We start from the raw sequence: 17,397 nt of genomic DNA, 5'->3' as shown, positions 1-17,397 counted from the left end.
AATTTACAGGTATTGCTGGCAAAATCTATCCAAGAACTGGGAACAACTTCGACAGTTTCTTCTTCAGGGAACTCGACGACATTATAATTATTCATTCTTATCGATAAAATTAAAAGAAAGTGGAATGGAAAGTAACGTGGTGGGCAGAACTGATGATACTGAGTGAATGATGCAATTTTGGAGTGGATGTGAGCACAAGAATGGCTGCATGCAGGGCGAGGTTTTGAGAAGGATGACACTAAAATAACGTTATTCTAACAGTGGATTAACGTTGTCGGTTGGTTTATAGAATGTAAAACGTAAACGGTGCAATAACATATTCATAACGTTCTGAACTAAATAAAAACTTACAGAGCGTTATTTTAACATAATTTCAACACTGTTGTAATAACATTTGAAAAAAATGTTGGTCTAATGTTTGAAATTTCGAGTTCGTAACATTCAGCCAACACTAACACAAATCTAACGTTAAAGACAAGAAAATAACGTTGTGATAACGTTGACTTCTATCTGGGTACGCATGTAGTGTAGTTGCTCGACTTTCTCTATGATTAAAAAAATGAAGTTTCGATAAGTTTATACTTCTGGGAATTGGTAGCATTTTAGGTTATGTTTATATGCATAATACGTACATAAGTATGTACGTATGTAGCTGGGAAATGCGTTCTGGTGATAACAACATCAAAAGTTTGCTGTCATTTGCACTTGACTTTGAATGCATATATGGTGGTACATATGGCTGCGAAAAACTCGTCGTCATTTCCAGCACAAGCTCAATACTTAAGTAAGTACATCGATATTGGTAAGTCCTCATATTTTAATCCTATCAAATTTTGAGACAAATTGAAATTTTAATTTCAGGCTCTTATTGGATTTAAAACATGCTTGCATAACCTTTAAGCACAGTTATGCAACCTGGCCCAGTCAATATGAAATGTCGCATGGGCTAGAATTTTTCGAAAATTAGGTTTAGCTTACATATACCGTGCAGTAGTTTGTATATACATATTGCGCTTATTAATAGCCAATTATACTCATATTTTCCCATGCTGAGGACAATTTCTGCCGGCAAAGTTAATTTTCCAGTGAACTGTCAATCTGATTTGGAAATTAGATACACTTGGAACTGCTCAAGTATAACTTAAAAACAACATGGAAAATTTCATGTTTCAAAATATCAGCAAGACGCGAATGTGTATTGACTAGGAAAGCTTGGCAAGTTCAGATCTCGTTCAACCGTTTTGATTAATGTATCCATACGTTGGGACGGATTGCAATTATTTTGGAACTGGAGAAAATCTATCCCAGGTGAGTCTTACGATTAGGAATAACGAACTATGTATATTACAATTCAGGGAATCCGGTGATTCCACCATCCTCGTTGTGAAATAGATAAAACTTGGAACTACAGTATCAAGTTTTGTACCGTATTGTTCATTAATAAGCCTCTTCCTTGGAGAAGCTCTGACACGAGGAGTGTATACATCAGTGCATTACGATCGGAGATAATGATCCCTGCGATGTGACGAGTTGTGACAAGGGACAGACAGCAATCTCATACACAGAGAAAGTTGAAACATGAAAAGGAAATAAATACATCAAATCAATCCAACAATGACGGACGAGCTCGCAAAATCCGATTTGAGTCTATTTCTGGTCGTAATATGTATCATGACAAAAGCTAATGCAACACAATTGGGCGACACTAGTGAATCCAATCTTGTTACAATTTCAAAATTAGGAGAAGTAAAAGTAGATTGTACGACCTGTTGTTTTGTTTTCCTTCGTACGTCTAAATATTGCGAAGTGAAAGTAAGGATACTCTGTAATTGCGTGCAGTTTGACGTGTTCTTTTAACGCACAGTAGATAAAACATGTTTGCTAACATTCAGGTCCATTAACTAGAAACATGAAGCACTTTGATCCAGTCGGTGTAACATTTGTTGTTCCTGATGAATATGCAAAAGTGCTGTGGATACAAGTGTGATTTGGGTGTCCATTTTCATTTTATATGCGAATTTAGTACCACAAAAGCAATTCACTTCATTGTTTTGTGAACTAATTTACTTTCACTTCCTGATTTAGATACTGGTTTCATGAAACAACTTGATTATTAAAATCGAAGGGCATCCTATACAAGATTAAGCACTTTCACCATGGTTCCAGTTATTCCATGAATTTCATTGAAAATGTAAATGTGCCAATCTCGTTCAATATACATGCTGGCAGATACACGTGTGATGATGTCGTGAATAATGAGAATTTCTCGGTATGATCAATTCAAGACTTTGCACAGCTTCCAAATCGAAATGTCAGCAGTAAAAGACAAATTGAGGCCAAATAACGACACGGAATTAGATTGCGTTTGATAGAGCAACCAAATGTTACCATCAACCGTGACGTATACGTCTCCATATGCACACTGAAATTGATGCCGGGTACGTTTCAAAACTTTTCCAAGTATGTGAAAACAATGCACCATTGTCTCCCTGGGATCCATATGTTAATGATTATCATTCATAAAATTCGAGTTGCATGTGAAGTTTCGTGTCAGCAAAGTGCAGTGCTGTTACACAAAAGGCGGACTTATGACGGACTTAATAATGGCCTTTAAATCCGCTGCATATAGACCACTTCGGGGTATTTGCTGCACTTGAGTTCCTGTTTTCATACATGCACCAAACTTTCACTTAGGATTAGATTGACATAAATGTTATATTCAACATCATACATACGTAATTATGCGTCGAAAACATTAGCTGTCTCGTCATAAAAACTATGCATGCACGGACGGATTGAATTGATTGTGTTGTTCCAGGAGTTATACACGCTAGCCAGTCAACGTAATATGTTCAACTGTTCATGAAAGGTATAAAATGACATATTTGCCCATGCATAAAATGAAGCGGCACCTTTTTCAAAGTCTTTCAATTTGACTTATTCACCCAATTGAACAAATGAACGTCGTCCTCCTTCGCTGTGTTAATTTGCATGCTCGTTCGTACACTGTCAAATGGTGACGCTACGGATATAGAATGAGCAGTAGTGGAAAATGTGCTTCGTTTAAGCAAGTCACGACCCATTGTCCATTCCAGAACCAGAGATGCGATGCGAGTCGGAAATGAGTGACGATAAGAGACGATGAACCATTAGCAACATTGTAAGTAAACACATATGCGAGGAAATAGGAAGGGAATAATGGTCGGTTTGCTTTATACTTGAGCATACATATATCCCCTAAATGGCGCAAATCTATTATTTCACTTCTTGTAGGTAAGCTGCCACTAAAATTGGCACCCGTTTGTCTTTGGGACGTACCAAATACATATCTCCGAGAGCACTCGCTTTCCCCGTGAAATGTGAAAGTTTTCGGGCGTCACACGGGGATGCGTGATTGAAACTTGTTACAACTCGTGCTCAAGAAGAACTCAATAATCAAGAAACTTTGAACAAGCTCAATCATGAAAGCATATTAAAATAAGAGTTGGAAACTTATAAATTAACATTTCGAGATAATTGATGAGGTATAAAATTCGTGCTTTGCGAGAATGAAAGACACGTTTCTCAATAAGAAATGAGAATTCAAGTTTTTATAAGATCCCGAGTAAAAATTAGGGAAAGCTTTCTCTCAAAATGGGATCTGTGGATGGCCTGAGGAGAACAATTATTGAATGTGATGAGACTGTCGTGAGTATTAATGGATGAAAAAGGGATATATTGGCAACAGAACAAATTACGAGGTTTTGATGATCCACTTGGTCTTGCTCACTGCTGGTTCGATGCATATGTAGTGCATCCGCGTCCGCGAGTCGTCTTCTTGACACTGGTCTAGAGACTGCTGCTTCCACGTCCATTATTTTAATGGGTTGACTTGGAATTTCATCCAACTTTCGTCCTCCTCCAACAACAAATTCCAAATCAAGTCCAGAACCACCCTTCGCTTGGTTGCGAGTAGTTTTCTCCACTTGAGCAGCAGTATAAAAATGCCATTAATCTCATGGATAAGCTAAGACCAAAAAGTGAATGTGTCGCTGGGCGGATGGTGGCACTTGCATCATTTGACTCACTGTATAAGTAATATCGATGAGTTTGCGACTCTGAACGAACACTTTGAGGTTTAGGACTTATTAAGCAATGGTTATACACATCGTTGCAAGTAATAATTTCAGATTAGACGTGCCTATTCGCTCCAGTTTATTTCTCTCCGGCTAAAAACAGCTTTTCGATTAGTTTTAGCTTCTGCCCAAAATGTGTCTTCTTCGCTTTGATCTTGATGGACTATGCATGTCGTGGGCGAGAGAGAGAGGGAAGACGTATGTTGATATTGACAAATTTAATGACCGGACCATCAAAACAGCAATGCCGTATGCAATTTTTAGAATCCCACATCCTTAGATAACATACTTATTTCAAATGAAATGTCTTCATTTTTTATTAAAAAATGAATTTGTGCAATACCAGCAGTTCCATCGCTTACATAAAAATCCCCACATCGTTGCAAACAGTAAACATTCTCCGAAATTATTATATAAATAAAGTCTCGCTAAGCTAATAAGCATAGTTTCTCCTAACAATAAGTTATCTTCCAGTTTCATAATATATAGCAAACACCCGTCATAATTTACCATATGTATAGTCAGCTATCTAGTTGTCCGTACATAACCTGAGGTCACAGTTCACTGAGGGAAGGCGTATGTACAAAGTCAACCAGACATACATACATAACTCATGCTTACGTTGGCGTGTATTTATATTATGGATGTGTATCACTTTGCCTTGGACTACGAAATTCCCTAACAGAGCAAATAAGCAGGTCCTATGCAATTCTTTGTGATGCACCATTTCATAAGAAACTGGCCGTTTAACTGATTAAAATTTAAAGCAGTCAAGTATCATGTGTGCAACGGGAGGATGGACCCAAATTATAGACATCTCCACATGCAAAAGCTTTTAAATTTCCCAAATTTATTAAGTCCGTGCGTCGTACAATTTCATACGCATACCTTTATTTCTAAGTGACAACATATTTACTTACTGTCTTTGCAAATAACTTTCGAGAACTGCCTCAGCGTTGTCACTTGAGTCGACAAATTCCACAAGATGAAAAAAACTTTCTAAATTTCTCAGACCAAAGTTAAACTTTTCTCGGAATATAAGGAGAAAACTAGAGTTATGTAGGTTATAACCCCCGTCAACCATTGGGGCTTCAAAGAACCTGTTTTTCTGTGGGATTGCCCTCCACCAAAAATTACAAAAAGTAAGATGCCTACTACGTCGTCCCTTTGTTCCAGTTGCTAAAAAGTCCAGTATTGTGTATTCTTTAAATTTCCTCAACGGCTTACTTTCCTCTCTTTGTTTCTGTGCGTGTCTTTTTGGCAATCCCTTTTCGTAAAGGGATTTGTTTCCTGTCGCTCATGTTCTCACTCAGGCAGTAGTCTCAAAACTCCTACTGAGAAGGAGGGAGGTTGGGTGGATTGTGTTATGTAATTTGAATAAGTGAGACAGGAAACACAGGTTCTTTTTCTCTCTCTCTGATACTCCTCATGTTTGAAAATAAGTGGACGTAGGAGCCCTTGGGTGGAATTGTTTCGTATCGCAAGAAACAACAAGAAAACAAAATAAAGTGACTGGTTTGTCAGTCATGTTTTGGACGACATCATTTTAAATTCATGATAAAAAGTACAGAAATAATGCATCAATGCTGTAACGCCTGTCAGACAAGTATAGTCTGACAAAATATCATGAATGGGGCGAACGCCAATTCTCCAAAGTTTGTGCATGAGTGACGCAGGTCGATGTCAAATTCCAGCCAAATCATATCACATGTTCAAGGTCAAAAATTCAACTTATGCAATTGCATCGTCATTCCAACAGAAATAAAAATATACAAAGCACTTCCGAATTATGTAAAAGATTTCAAACCACAAAATAAACAGATTAGACTTACAGTGTGATTCAGAGTTTGAGCGGAGGGTGCCGATCCCATTGGAAAAATAACAAAGATTAATTCTCACACATAATGATGAGGATAGCACCTCTTTCGTGCAACTGCATAGCCGCCAGGACTTATTTTGCAACTTGCAGCCAACGACATACTCGTTTGCAACTTGGATGGTAATTGTCATTTGTCAACCAACTGGAAGAAGATGAGATGTGCTTGATTAATGTGTGAGCTTTTCAACGCTGGTGCATACATGCATGTTACGCAATGCTTTGTCGCTTAACAAATAGAGGAAAACTTTCCCTTCCTTTAGGCAGGCACGTCCTTTAATCTTTCGTGGTATTCATCAAAATGACGGAACATTTTTTGGCGCACGTAAGTATTTTCGAAAAGATGTGCATTGCATTTATTAATATTTTGTGTAATTGTTTCTGGATGATAAGCACTTATCATTACGTCGAGGATACGTACATATACACTTGCCCGCCATGCTTTAGCCAGCTTAGCACTAAAATTCCGTTTACTCAACGAGAAAGTCATCTATTCCTGATTGCAGATTGTTCTATTGCTCCATGACAGCAGGCCTTGGCCTTGACCAGCATACTCCTCAGAGCTGTTTGTTAGTGTCTTGCAGCAGAAATTTTCATGCGACGGGAGGATGATTTCTCTTTCAGCACAATGAAAATGAAAGTGCCAGGGCAGAGAAAGTTAATCAACTGATTATTACGTGTTTGTGGTGGTGGTGGATGAGTAACAAAAGGCAAAAAGAGTGATTATTCTATCTTATTCTATCCAACGAGGAGAAAAGAAGACCAGAATTCTGAGCAGATATTGCCGTGGTAAAAATTTGATATGTGTGCGTGTGACTTGTCAACCTTGTGGACAGTTCCTTTTTACTTTCTCCATCCTTCCACGGCATGTCAGTCACCATACAGTGAATACGTCTCGAGAGGATGGAGAAAGAAAATTTTACCAGCCGCAGTTGTTAAGCGAAAGCCGATTTTTTTTAACGTGATTGAAGTTTTCTTTTTTAATGCAGTATTTTCCAGACTCTTCTCTCTTTCGTTAGTTCAACGACACAATTTTGCCAGACAGCCCAACTTGTAGGTAGAATAATTACACTAACGATACCACTTCAAGTAAGGATGTCTCACCCGGAAACTTAATTCGCAACAAATTAAAAAGTGTAATTAACTTGAATATTGAATTAAACATTTCAGACGCTACATTGGTGTCAATGACTTGTCCAATGTGACACATTATATTGGAACAAGGAAATCAACTTACACGGAGAAGATGGATGGTCGAAAAGAAGAAGACTCCGAAATCAAATCTTGCTGTACGATTTTCCGTTACGTTTCAGACAACTTTCTCTCTCTGTCCCAGATGGTGGAAGAAACACATAAATAAATACATACGTAAAAAGTTTCACGCAGCAACAGCACCTCAAAGATTATCATGATCCGATAATACGGAGGAGAGAGTAGGCATGAACTAGTGATGGGGTAAGCTGCGTGGATATACTGAACTGGTTGGCAGATATTTTTGGCTTGTCTTATTAATGTCAAGTTCAATTCCTTGTCCAGTTCAACGAGATATTTATTTTTGAAGGCGAGTAAAAGTGGTTGATCGCCCACGTGCGAATTATGCTATACAGCCTTCCACACGAGATTACCAGAGGGGAAAAAGTTGCCATTTTCGGAATAATAGTAGAGCATTTCAGCCCAATTTGGTATGATTGGTTTGTTATGTTCTCATAGCGAGAGGGAATTCGACATGTCCCTTTGCACTTCCCTTTGCACTTTCTGCGCATTAAACAAAAAACGCTTTTTCGCTCTGTAAAACTGTTTTCCAGATTTTGGGACATCTGTTATTCAAGAAAACGTTGAACTCGATCAACAAAAACACTATTTATTTACGAATCATATACCCAAACAACGTCGTAATTACTATATTTATCGAGGAAAACATGGGCAATGCTTCGACTAATTACCAAATAAAAGGCAAACTGGTGCTTACGTAATTTCATAATTCTGTGAGACAGCTATAATTTCAATATTAAATTAAACCCCCTCTTCCTCTCCGCCAACCTTGTTTGTCGTAGTAATTAAAAATCTCTGGGAAGCCGCATGGGTGACATTCGGCCCCAGTCGAGTAGTAAATTTTTAAGTATGATTAACGATTACAGACAGTGCAGAGCGGAACAATTGGACCAGATCAATGGAATAATAATAGAGATTCTACACCCACCTTATATTTTGGTTATTATTTACACCAGCCACACCACATCATTGAATGGACCATACGTACTTCGGTCTGCGGTTGGGTTCATTCATGGTGGGTGGCAAAACATAAGTTTCAACGGCATAATTCAGGCGTTCCCTATAATCGCATCTCATCTCGGTCGGAAATGGGGCGTACTGTTATTACTGCACAAGGAAACAACCTGTGAACAAACTAGCCCGAAATGAGACTATCCTGCAGAAATATATGAATGAGGAGGACGGACATAGTGGAAATCTATATTTATGGTGAATACGCTTTTGGAGCGGAACATGTGAAAACTAAGATAAGATCAATACTTGTTTTTTATGGTAAAGTCATTAATAAATCAAAACCAATACTTGTACTTCGCGCCATATAAGAGAAGTATCTATTGACTTTTATTTTAAAGATTTATGACAAAATTGAAGACGAAACTTTGTATCTCTGATTCAATATAGGATCCTCATTGTCGATAGAATTTACTATTTTACTTCTCTCCAAATGCACCCAGCATTCTTTTTACTCTCACTTTCTCTCTCTGCAAGTGGAAATAAAAGTTTATTAAAGAGCAAGTTTTGCTCATGCTAAAATAATTTATTAGTCATGAGATAAATTTTATATATAGATTTCATCTCTTTTTTCCAACTATACGCGTGGGAACGGTCGGGATGGTTTTGTAAGATGTGCCACAAGTCGAAATACAACGACAAAGAAAACTTTCTTCTAGTGAAACCTTGTACTTTGTACATTTTATCCACTTTAAACAAAGTTCCGGCTTATGAAACGTATGTGTAGAAGCCTCACTCTAATTTATTACAATTTTCATCCTTAAATAAAATTTCATCAACGAAATTAGACTACAAATTTCGTCTCAAAAGCAGGAAATTGTTCTTTCAATGAATATGTAACAAGAGGTTTCTTGTTAAAAACCTTGCTAGAATGCAGGCCAGATATTCAAACTAAATTTTCGCTTCCCCAACTTACTTACTTACTTAGTTGAACTTGTTCTGTTCCGTATTATTTTAAGATTTCTGGTAATGATGATCACTATCAGGCGTTGCTGGGTGGTGGCGAATACAAAGATTTGCTCATTTGTGGCATGTATGTAAGACATCCTTTGCTCGCTGCTTGGGCAGTGCGACGGCGAGGAGAAAGTGGTCGACTGTATGGAAATTAAAGTGGAAGCAACGAGCCCCATGAATGTGATACCATTAGAACCCATTAGTTTTCTCTCCTCTCTCCGCCGCCCTGCTTGCACACACACGCTGGAAATGCGACCAGTGCCGCTTTCTCCCCATCCTGCACTTACACAATGAATAAATTTTCAGCTCGTGGTCAATAAGGTCAGTCCGTACTAATTCTGTCTGCAAATGATGAGGGGAAATTAGGAGAAAGCAAAAATAAATCTCAACATGAGCACAAGCACAAAAGACTGGCATGGACACATATCGTTCACATGTACGATCCTCCACTCTCGGTTTTAATTTAGACGTTGAGGAGGGTGAGAGTGAATGATGCTACAAAAGTATGTTAGGAAATTTACCGAGACATTAAACCTGAGAGCTTAAAGGTTAAACATGTGCGGACGTGATGCATTAGATGTCATTATATTTTGCGGTTTCGTAGAGAAAGAAACCTAAAAAAGGAAGGATGCCCAGACGATATTAAAAATAGCAAAATCCCAGCAGCAAAAGTTAATAGTTGTCAAACTTTTGTGTTGTACTTGAAATGTGATCACTTGTATGAGGCAACTTTCTCCACAACTATGTGACATAATTACGAAACTGTGTGTATACTTACATACGTGGGCAAATGAGCATCTCGTCGAGTTGCCAAAAAGTATAAATAAATGCAACGGAGCAGATGCACGCCCTTTATGTAATATCAGGCTTGTATGCTTGGCAGTAAAGGAGTGATATTAAATGGGAGTTGTATTAGAAGTACTAAACTGAACGGAAGGAATGATGATCTCCCTTGAGGGAAACAAATTAAGATAAGTCTGGTTCGTCCTTCTTGTGTCGTCTCCTATTGTTTAGGAGGCCTCCTCGTACTGCTGGTGTACGTATTGCCTCCCGTGCACAATAAGCGCAGGGAGGATGACAGAGGAAGATGGCATGAAAGACGGAAGGAAGAGGAGGAAATCTTTGGAAGTACGACGCCGATAGATAAATTCACTTCGCTCCCTAGACGGATCTGAAGGATTTAAATGTAAATGCTGAGCATAATGAAGAAATGAGGATTGAAGGGAGAATAAAATGAAGTTGAACTTGGCGAAACAAATTCGTAAGTAGTGGTGCCACATGGTTCCAGGAGGAGGAGGACAGCAGCCAGATATCCCTTTCAGTACTACTCAAATAACCAAAGGTTTCGAATGGATATAGTGTATACACAGAGAGAAAATATACATTACTTGATCTGTTACTTGAGAAATGAGAGAAATTTGAAAAAAATCATCTTTTCCTTTGATTGTAAATGTATTCTCTGGTAATCAGCAAGGTAATCAATAGTAAACCAAGATTACCATCATCATTTGTGAGCATACAATAAACGCAATCCTAGCAAATTGTTGCCCTTCCTCCGGACAGAAACGGCACGTAAGCACTCCTACCGCCGTAGACTAAGCAGAATACCATGAGCAGACATTTGAAACACACATGCTCATTTTATAAAGCATCCATCTGTAAATAATAGAGCTGCATCTATCGTATCATTTCCATCCGCAATATCAATATCTTCAAATTGTCTCTTTGTCTCTTGTCGTGTTGCAAGCTGGGACGACGACGATGAGAAAACTACACACTTCACGGACAACTTTCCACCGGATGGAAGACCGAGTAGTTCTGCTGCATTTTCCCAGTTTCCTTTCTTCGTGGGAGACGATGAAGGGAGGAGGAGGCGGAGGAGAAGAAGTGTATATTGCACCGCCGCCTTGATTTGATAGAACCACGACGTTTCGTTTTAAATTGGATTCGTTCAATTAAGACCAGGAGAATGGATCCTGTACAAATGGTGCCAAGTTTTTGCATTATAATGAAATGTGGATCAGATGAGAAGAAGCGGAGGAGAAAGGACGTGAAAAAAACACTAAAAACCTGAGGCGCCGCACCACGAGACCGCCAACCACATTGGCATGTAGATAACAGCAACCACGCCACATGAACTATAAAAAACCCAAGAAATTCTTCTCCTTAAATGTTCCACTTTCACCATGAGGAGCAAATGCGACTACATTTTACATCAAGCCATCCGATGTGTCAGCAGAGTCAGGGAGAAGGGATTATCATTCTGTAAGATTTCAATATTGTGTTCAACTTCTCGACCAAGTAGTCACCTACCCACGAACAACTTGCATGGAGGACGACGATAAAAAGTTTTTTTATTTGGATAAATTAAGACTTGTATCTACTGCAACAAGGGTTTTTGGGAAGTACATAAATTAGAAATGTTCTGGTGCAAGAGCGGCGATGACGACGAGACTGCACCGCAAACGTGACGAACTCTTCAAGTTTATTTGACGAGATGAGTCTCACACAGACTTAAAAACGGGTTAGACGGATGGGAAACAAAAGAAAGTGTGGGAGGAGGCGCACGACGGGTTATCAATTGTTAATGTAAAGAAAAATCCTTGTGATTCCCGACTCTGATTCATATTCAAAGTTTGAACGCACAAAACCAATACAAGAAAGGAGAAAGTTTTAGCCTTGTCGACCTTCACCACCAATTGTCGTCACCAGCACCAATATTTTTTTTGGGAGGATACCATTCACTCTTATGGGCCGACTTTCTCCAGTTTTCTCTGCAATGCTTTGTAGAATATCTTGTTCTCATTCAGCCATCCATTCCATCCATCCATATGTAGCGTCGCATATATGAGCAAATAATTCAAGCTGTCTTTATAATTCATTCCCTGCTCCCACATAAGTATGACATATGTTTCCCCACTTGTAAGTTACCCTGGCGTGCTCTTGTTTCAAATTGTTTGAATTTTGAAATGTCATCACTCGTGTTCGGAATTCGAATGAGGTGTTGAGAGTGCAAGTTTAAATTTGTAAACCAATATTTTATCCTGTTTAGCATGAAAATATGGTACAATTGAAATGGGTAAAGTATTCGGTCAAAGGGAGAAGTGTGGGCTAGAAATGGCAGATCTTACAGAATAACGTGACCTTAGACGGCTACTTGGATGGAATGGAAGTGAAAGATTGCAGAATGGGACAGAAACGGATTCAATAAAATAAAACTTATAATATTTTGACACCCACCACTGAAAACTCGACATATTCTGGATATTCAAAATTGGATAAATTTGCTCTCTCTCGTCAGAGTTGTGTGGTGATGACCTTGTAAAAAAGTACCTGAATCCGGTTAGCGATAAAGTAAATGATGAGGAAGAATGAGGGTCGAAATTTTAGCAACAATTTATTGTACATGTTTGAGATAATTTTTTATTGAGTAATTTAACAACCTAAATAGTTTAAAAGTCTGGAAATATAAAAACCTTCTGTGAGGGTAATATGTCCAATTTGTAATATATGTATGTTGCAGTAGGCATTATTATAAAATGCTAAGTTTCCAACAATTTATTTTCAAATTACTATTTATCCAGTAATTTGGGAAAATTTATTTAAATTGTTGCAACACTACTGAACGAAATGTTGCAAATGCGAGTCGGAAATACTTGGGTTAAAGTTTCATCGACCATCGATAAACGTTACCATTATTGTAAAAATTTTAAACACAATTGCCCAGTAAAGTATGATTTTAATGATATGTCCATACGCTCTCTTTCTATTTAATAACCTTTCTCATAGTTTGTGCAATTTCTTTACAAGTTTTTGTCCATAGTTTATGTAATCTGATAAGAAAATAGCATAAATTAAGTATTTCGATGCTGAAAGTTTCTTGAGGATTCCTCCCGTAATTTATTAAGCTTTAAACACTGGCATATCCATCCATAGGTATCCGTCAATATTCAATAGGTGCGTAATACAAGGCAGGGACGAACAAGTCGGGTGGATTTTTTCAAAGGTTATTAATACTGAAGCCAGGCAATGCTAGCTATAAACCGAATTTTGGAACCAGAACACGCACCCACTAACAGAAGTCTGAGACAGACTTTTATGAAATGTGCAGAGAAACATGACATTTAAATTTATCATTTGCCACCTGCACACGATACAGCGTGCATTCGTCCAATATTATTATGCGAATGTATGAAATACGAAACTAACCCAACATTTTTTACCTCCATTCACCTCCTTTACCTAATTTTTTTAACCAACCATGCATTGTTTCAACATTTCAGGCACATCCTCCCATTTCCAGATATAGCTGGTTGGTCGGCGTTATGTAAAAATGTGTGATTAATTTCCAAAGATGTGACACGAGATGATGATGCACATCATTGCAGTGTAGTAATGTACATAATAATGTAGAACCGTAAAAGCAGGAATATCATGTCATTGCTGGCGTTCTCAAAATAATGGCGTTGCACTGTCTGCATTTTATATGACTTGAAATTGCCCATAGGTAGTTTTGCACTGTTTTGCAAAGTAGTCGATTTCCCTATTAGGTATGTGCTTCTGTAGAAGACTGGGAGACTTCAGAGCAAAAATTCTCACAATCACGATTTATTTCCAGACAATAGACAGCTTCGTTCGTGGTAGGAAACGGCAGAAAACCTCTCATCACACAATGACCACTTTCCGATTTTACTATCCAAATTTGGTCAGTGTCAAAACAAGAAATTGAAGCCACACAATTTATTTAGTGTCCAGAAGTCACTGGAATCTCATTAATAATCTTCAACCATACATTTTTCACAGACTAATAATAAGATACCCCTTTAGTGTGTACGTACATATATGCTTAACATTTTCATCAACGTACATATCTATGTAGATATGCCGTTCACTTCTTGAACAACCCACTCCTTAACTCAACAACCCTTTGCATTGTGTGTGACACAATTTACTGTCATGCAAATGGGCAACGGTTAATGTTTTTTTTCCTATTTTAGCAAATTTGGAAATGCTCAACTTTCCAGTGAATAACGTTTGTTCTCCTTACAACTGAGTTCCCTCCTGTGCTCGTTATCACGGCACAAATCAAAACGAGCGAGCGAGTCAGTCACTCATCATAAGAAAAATTCAATCTGGCGAACTGATATGCATCAAGTTGTGAATTGACATTTATGAATCCATCAAACGTATCGAGTCACTCTGTCCGATTTATGCAACCGTTGAAGTGAAAAACAGGAGTCCAATTGATGGAATACATAGTCAATCGTGTTCTTCCTCACTTCACTTTGTTCTGCCAATTATATCACACGATCCACGTGCATATGTACCAAGTCAAGAAACTTTTTCCTTCAAATTTCTCGATATTTAGAAAAAAAGTAGGATGAAAAAGGCCTCCTGAACTTTGACGTTCTTTTAAAAACGAAAATGATAATGGAGTACGTTTATTGTTTGTCTAAGGAGGGGAGCTTGCGAGGTTGATAATAACAGATCTTGGTGCCCTTTGGATATGTGGTAGGGACCCATGAGTGTACTAAAACCCTGAAGTGGTTTGACTCCATGGCCACATTTGCGCCCGCCACACCCACTCAAAAATGCCCAAAAAACGCTTTCACTCCAGTTTTCACTCACTCAAATCCACGTCAAAAATCCAATTTTACTCGGATTTTGAAATTTCTTTCACCATTATACTCCCAGATAGTTGCTTTCTTCAATCCAATATCAAACTCAATTTTATTGATGATTATTTCGCAAACATAATTTGTTTTGTTGATGACTACAACAATGCTCATTCAGAATTTTAAATTTTAAAAATACTAAAAATTTCGAAAAAATTGAGTTTGATATTGGATTGAAGAAAGCAACTATCTGGGAGTATAATGGTGAAAGAAATTTCAAAATCCGAGTAAAATTGGATTTTTGGCGTGGATTTGAGTGAGTGAAAACTGGGGTGAAAGCGTTTTTTGGACATTTTTGAGTGGGTGTGGCGGGCGCAAATGTGGCCATGGAGTCAAACTACTTCAGGGTTTTAGTACACTCATGGGTCCCTACCACATATCCAAAGGGCACCAATATCTGTTATTATCAACCTCGCAAGCTCCCCTCCTAAGTCATTGTATACGCTTTGTAGATGTTTTTGTTACGGGAAAATTCGTGTTTTCATAGTTTGGAGATTTCCTTGGCTGCTTCTCCCTGTTTCCACCAGTGACAAGGGGTGATTGATGTGCATGAATTCTTTATATGGCAGTCGACTACGTTTTGATTCCGGTTGATGTGTTGGCAGTTGTTTTACACTGAAATCTGCAATCACACCAGCGGAGGTATGGGAATTTGTATTCCGAAACGGGTGTTGATATTTGTGTTTGTTGTGACTAGAAACGGAAAGTGTACAGTGTGTAGTATTTCTTGCTATATATTGTATTTCACTGCATATGTACATTGAATGCCTACCTCTGTTTACGTAAAATTAAGAAGGAGCCATATACTGACGCCTGATTGCATAAATTAGGATACAGTGAAGGCGTGAAATCACCCGAGTTTCAGAACGGCATGCATAAAAGGAACACGATAAAGTCGTAGATTGTTACACTGCTGTCTCAATCTGCCTCAAGTTCTCTCTCTCCCAGAGAAATCTCTATACTCACATCAATCATTCCTCATCCAACACAAATGGTCATGATTTCTTGCATAGGTCGCCTTAATTCCCCTTACGAGTCCCATAACACAGGTGATGGTTGGGTACCACATAATAATAATAATGCTATCCCAACCCGTCCTTTATGCTTTATGAGCCCAGCAATAAATAATGAATGTAAGCTTTATGTACTCACAACAACTAAATAAATCGCACCATCGCGAATCTTACCTTTACGGGAAGGAGAAGATGAGACGCCTGGTTTCAATTCTTGGATCGCTCTTCGTCGTCGTCGTTGTTGGTGGTGTCGTTGACTAATTGCTTCTGTTGTATTTTCTAAGATAAAGAGCTATTGCGATGAATGAAGCAATTGTTGTGCTTGGAATATTTTCTCCTTGTCCTTCATTCACTAGTTTGCGAAAATGGCCACACTTATCGGCAATTAGAGCAAGTACAATGTCCGGCGCAAAATGCAATCTCGCCTTGTACAGCTTTTGCAATCAAGTTTATAGCGACTCTTTTAATCGTGAGCAAGTTTGAAATTTTTTTTCTTTTACCAACTCTTTTTATTCCTTGTTTTATCTGTTTCGTTTTATCTCAACTTTGAAACGACTCTTGCAGTGGTGTGGGGAACTGGGAAATGCAGTTTAATTATGACCAGGCAACGTTAAATGCACAAGGTCGAGGAGGGGGTAAAATAAAGCGTATTGTCCCTCCGACTGGTAATAATCGTAATGGCAATGTCTTTGTAATGCGGGTTCAAAACAGTGCAAAGTTCTCTCTTGGCCACACTGAAACTGTTTGTCACGACCGTGTTAAAAATCACAACGACGGGGATTATGGGACGATACGATAAATCGGGGAGAAGGTGAGTAAATGGCGTCCGGGGTGGAACGAGACTTTGGGATATTTGAGACTCGTTTCAATCTCTGCAGTCAGTTTTTCAAGTAAGCTTTACCAAGTATTTATAGAAACTCAAATGTGAATCTATTATAAGATATGAACCTTGAAAATGGTAATGAATTAAATAACAAAAAAAGTTAGAAGAGCAAAGTAACAGACCAAAAAATCGGACCTGTAACTTGCGTGAATATCATTGGTTTGTAAAGTAAAAATAAATATGCTCGACCTTTACACAGACTAGAAAATGCAATCGAGGACTGAATAAATCAAAAAATGCTGCTATTTCTCAGAATAAAAATGCGAAAATGTTGCAAAATTTGGACAAGAACTGCTCAACCAACCACTGCTTACTGATCAACCACCGAGATCGAACTGAGTCCAGATCCGGGAAATGAAAGTAGTTCTGCAATGTTCAGTGGGTTCAGGGTGGACTCAGTTGTGGGTTGGGTGAGACGTAGAAGAAAGTGCAACGGTGGTGAGAGAGGATTAGATCGAGTGCCCACCAACGCTTCGGTTTTCCATTGCAAAACGAAAAAGCGAGCGTCTTATCGCTTTCTTTTACTTACTTTTTTAATTGCAAATTCCTTGGAGCACTATGTTTCTCGCGCAATTTGCCACTAATTCTGGAAAGTAGT

The 17,397-nt window shown here is 38.4% G+C and overlaps 1 protein-coding gene across 2 annotated transcripts in view; it reads right to left on the bottom strand.

The window, feature by feature from the left end:
* LOC110850977 (alpha-2B adrenergic receptor) overlaps positions 1 to 17,194 on the bottom strand; it is a 70,256-nt gene extending 53,062 nt beyond the window's left edge. The window contains exon 1 of one of the 2 annotated variants that reach the window (XM_035853179.1): positions 16,091 to 17,194. The gene's annotated coding sequence lies outside the window, so the exon portion shown is untranslated. The remainder of the gene's footprint in view (positions 1 to 16,090) is intronic. The other variant, XM_035853177.1, reaches the window with a different exon arrangement.
* Positions 17,195 to 17,397: the final 203 nt, after the last annotated feature.

Source organism: Folsomia candida, unplaced genomic scaffold, assembly GCF_002217175.1.
Source record: "Folsomia candida strain VU population unplaced genomic scaffold, ASM221717v1 Fcan01_Sc006, whole genome shotgun sequence".
Taxonomy (NCBI): Eukaryota; Metazoa; Arthropoda; class Collembola; order Entomobryomorpha; family Isotomidae; genus Folsomia; species Folsomia candida.
The sequence above is the reverse complement of the archived record's forward strand: the minus strand, read 5'-3'. Positions and strand labels throughout refer to the sequence as shown.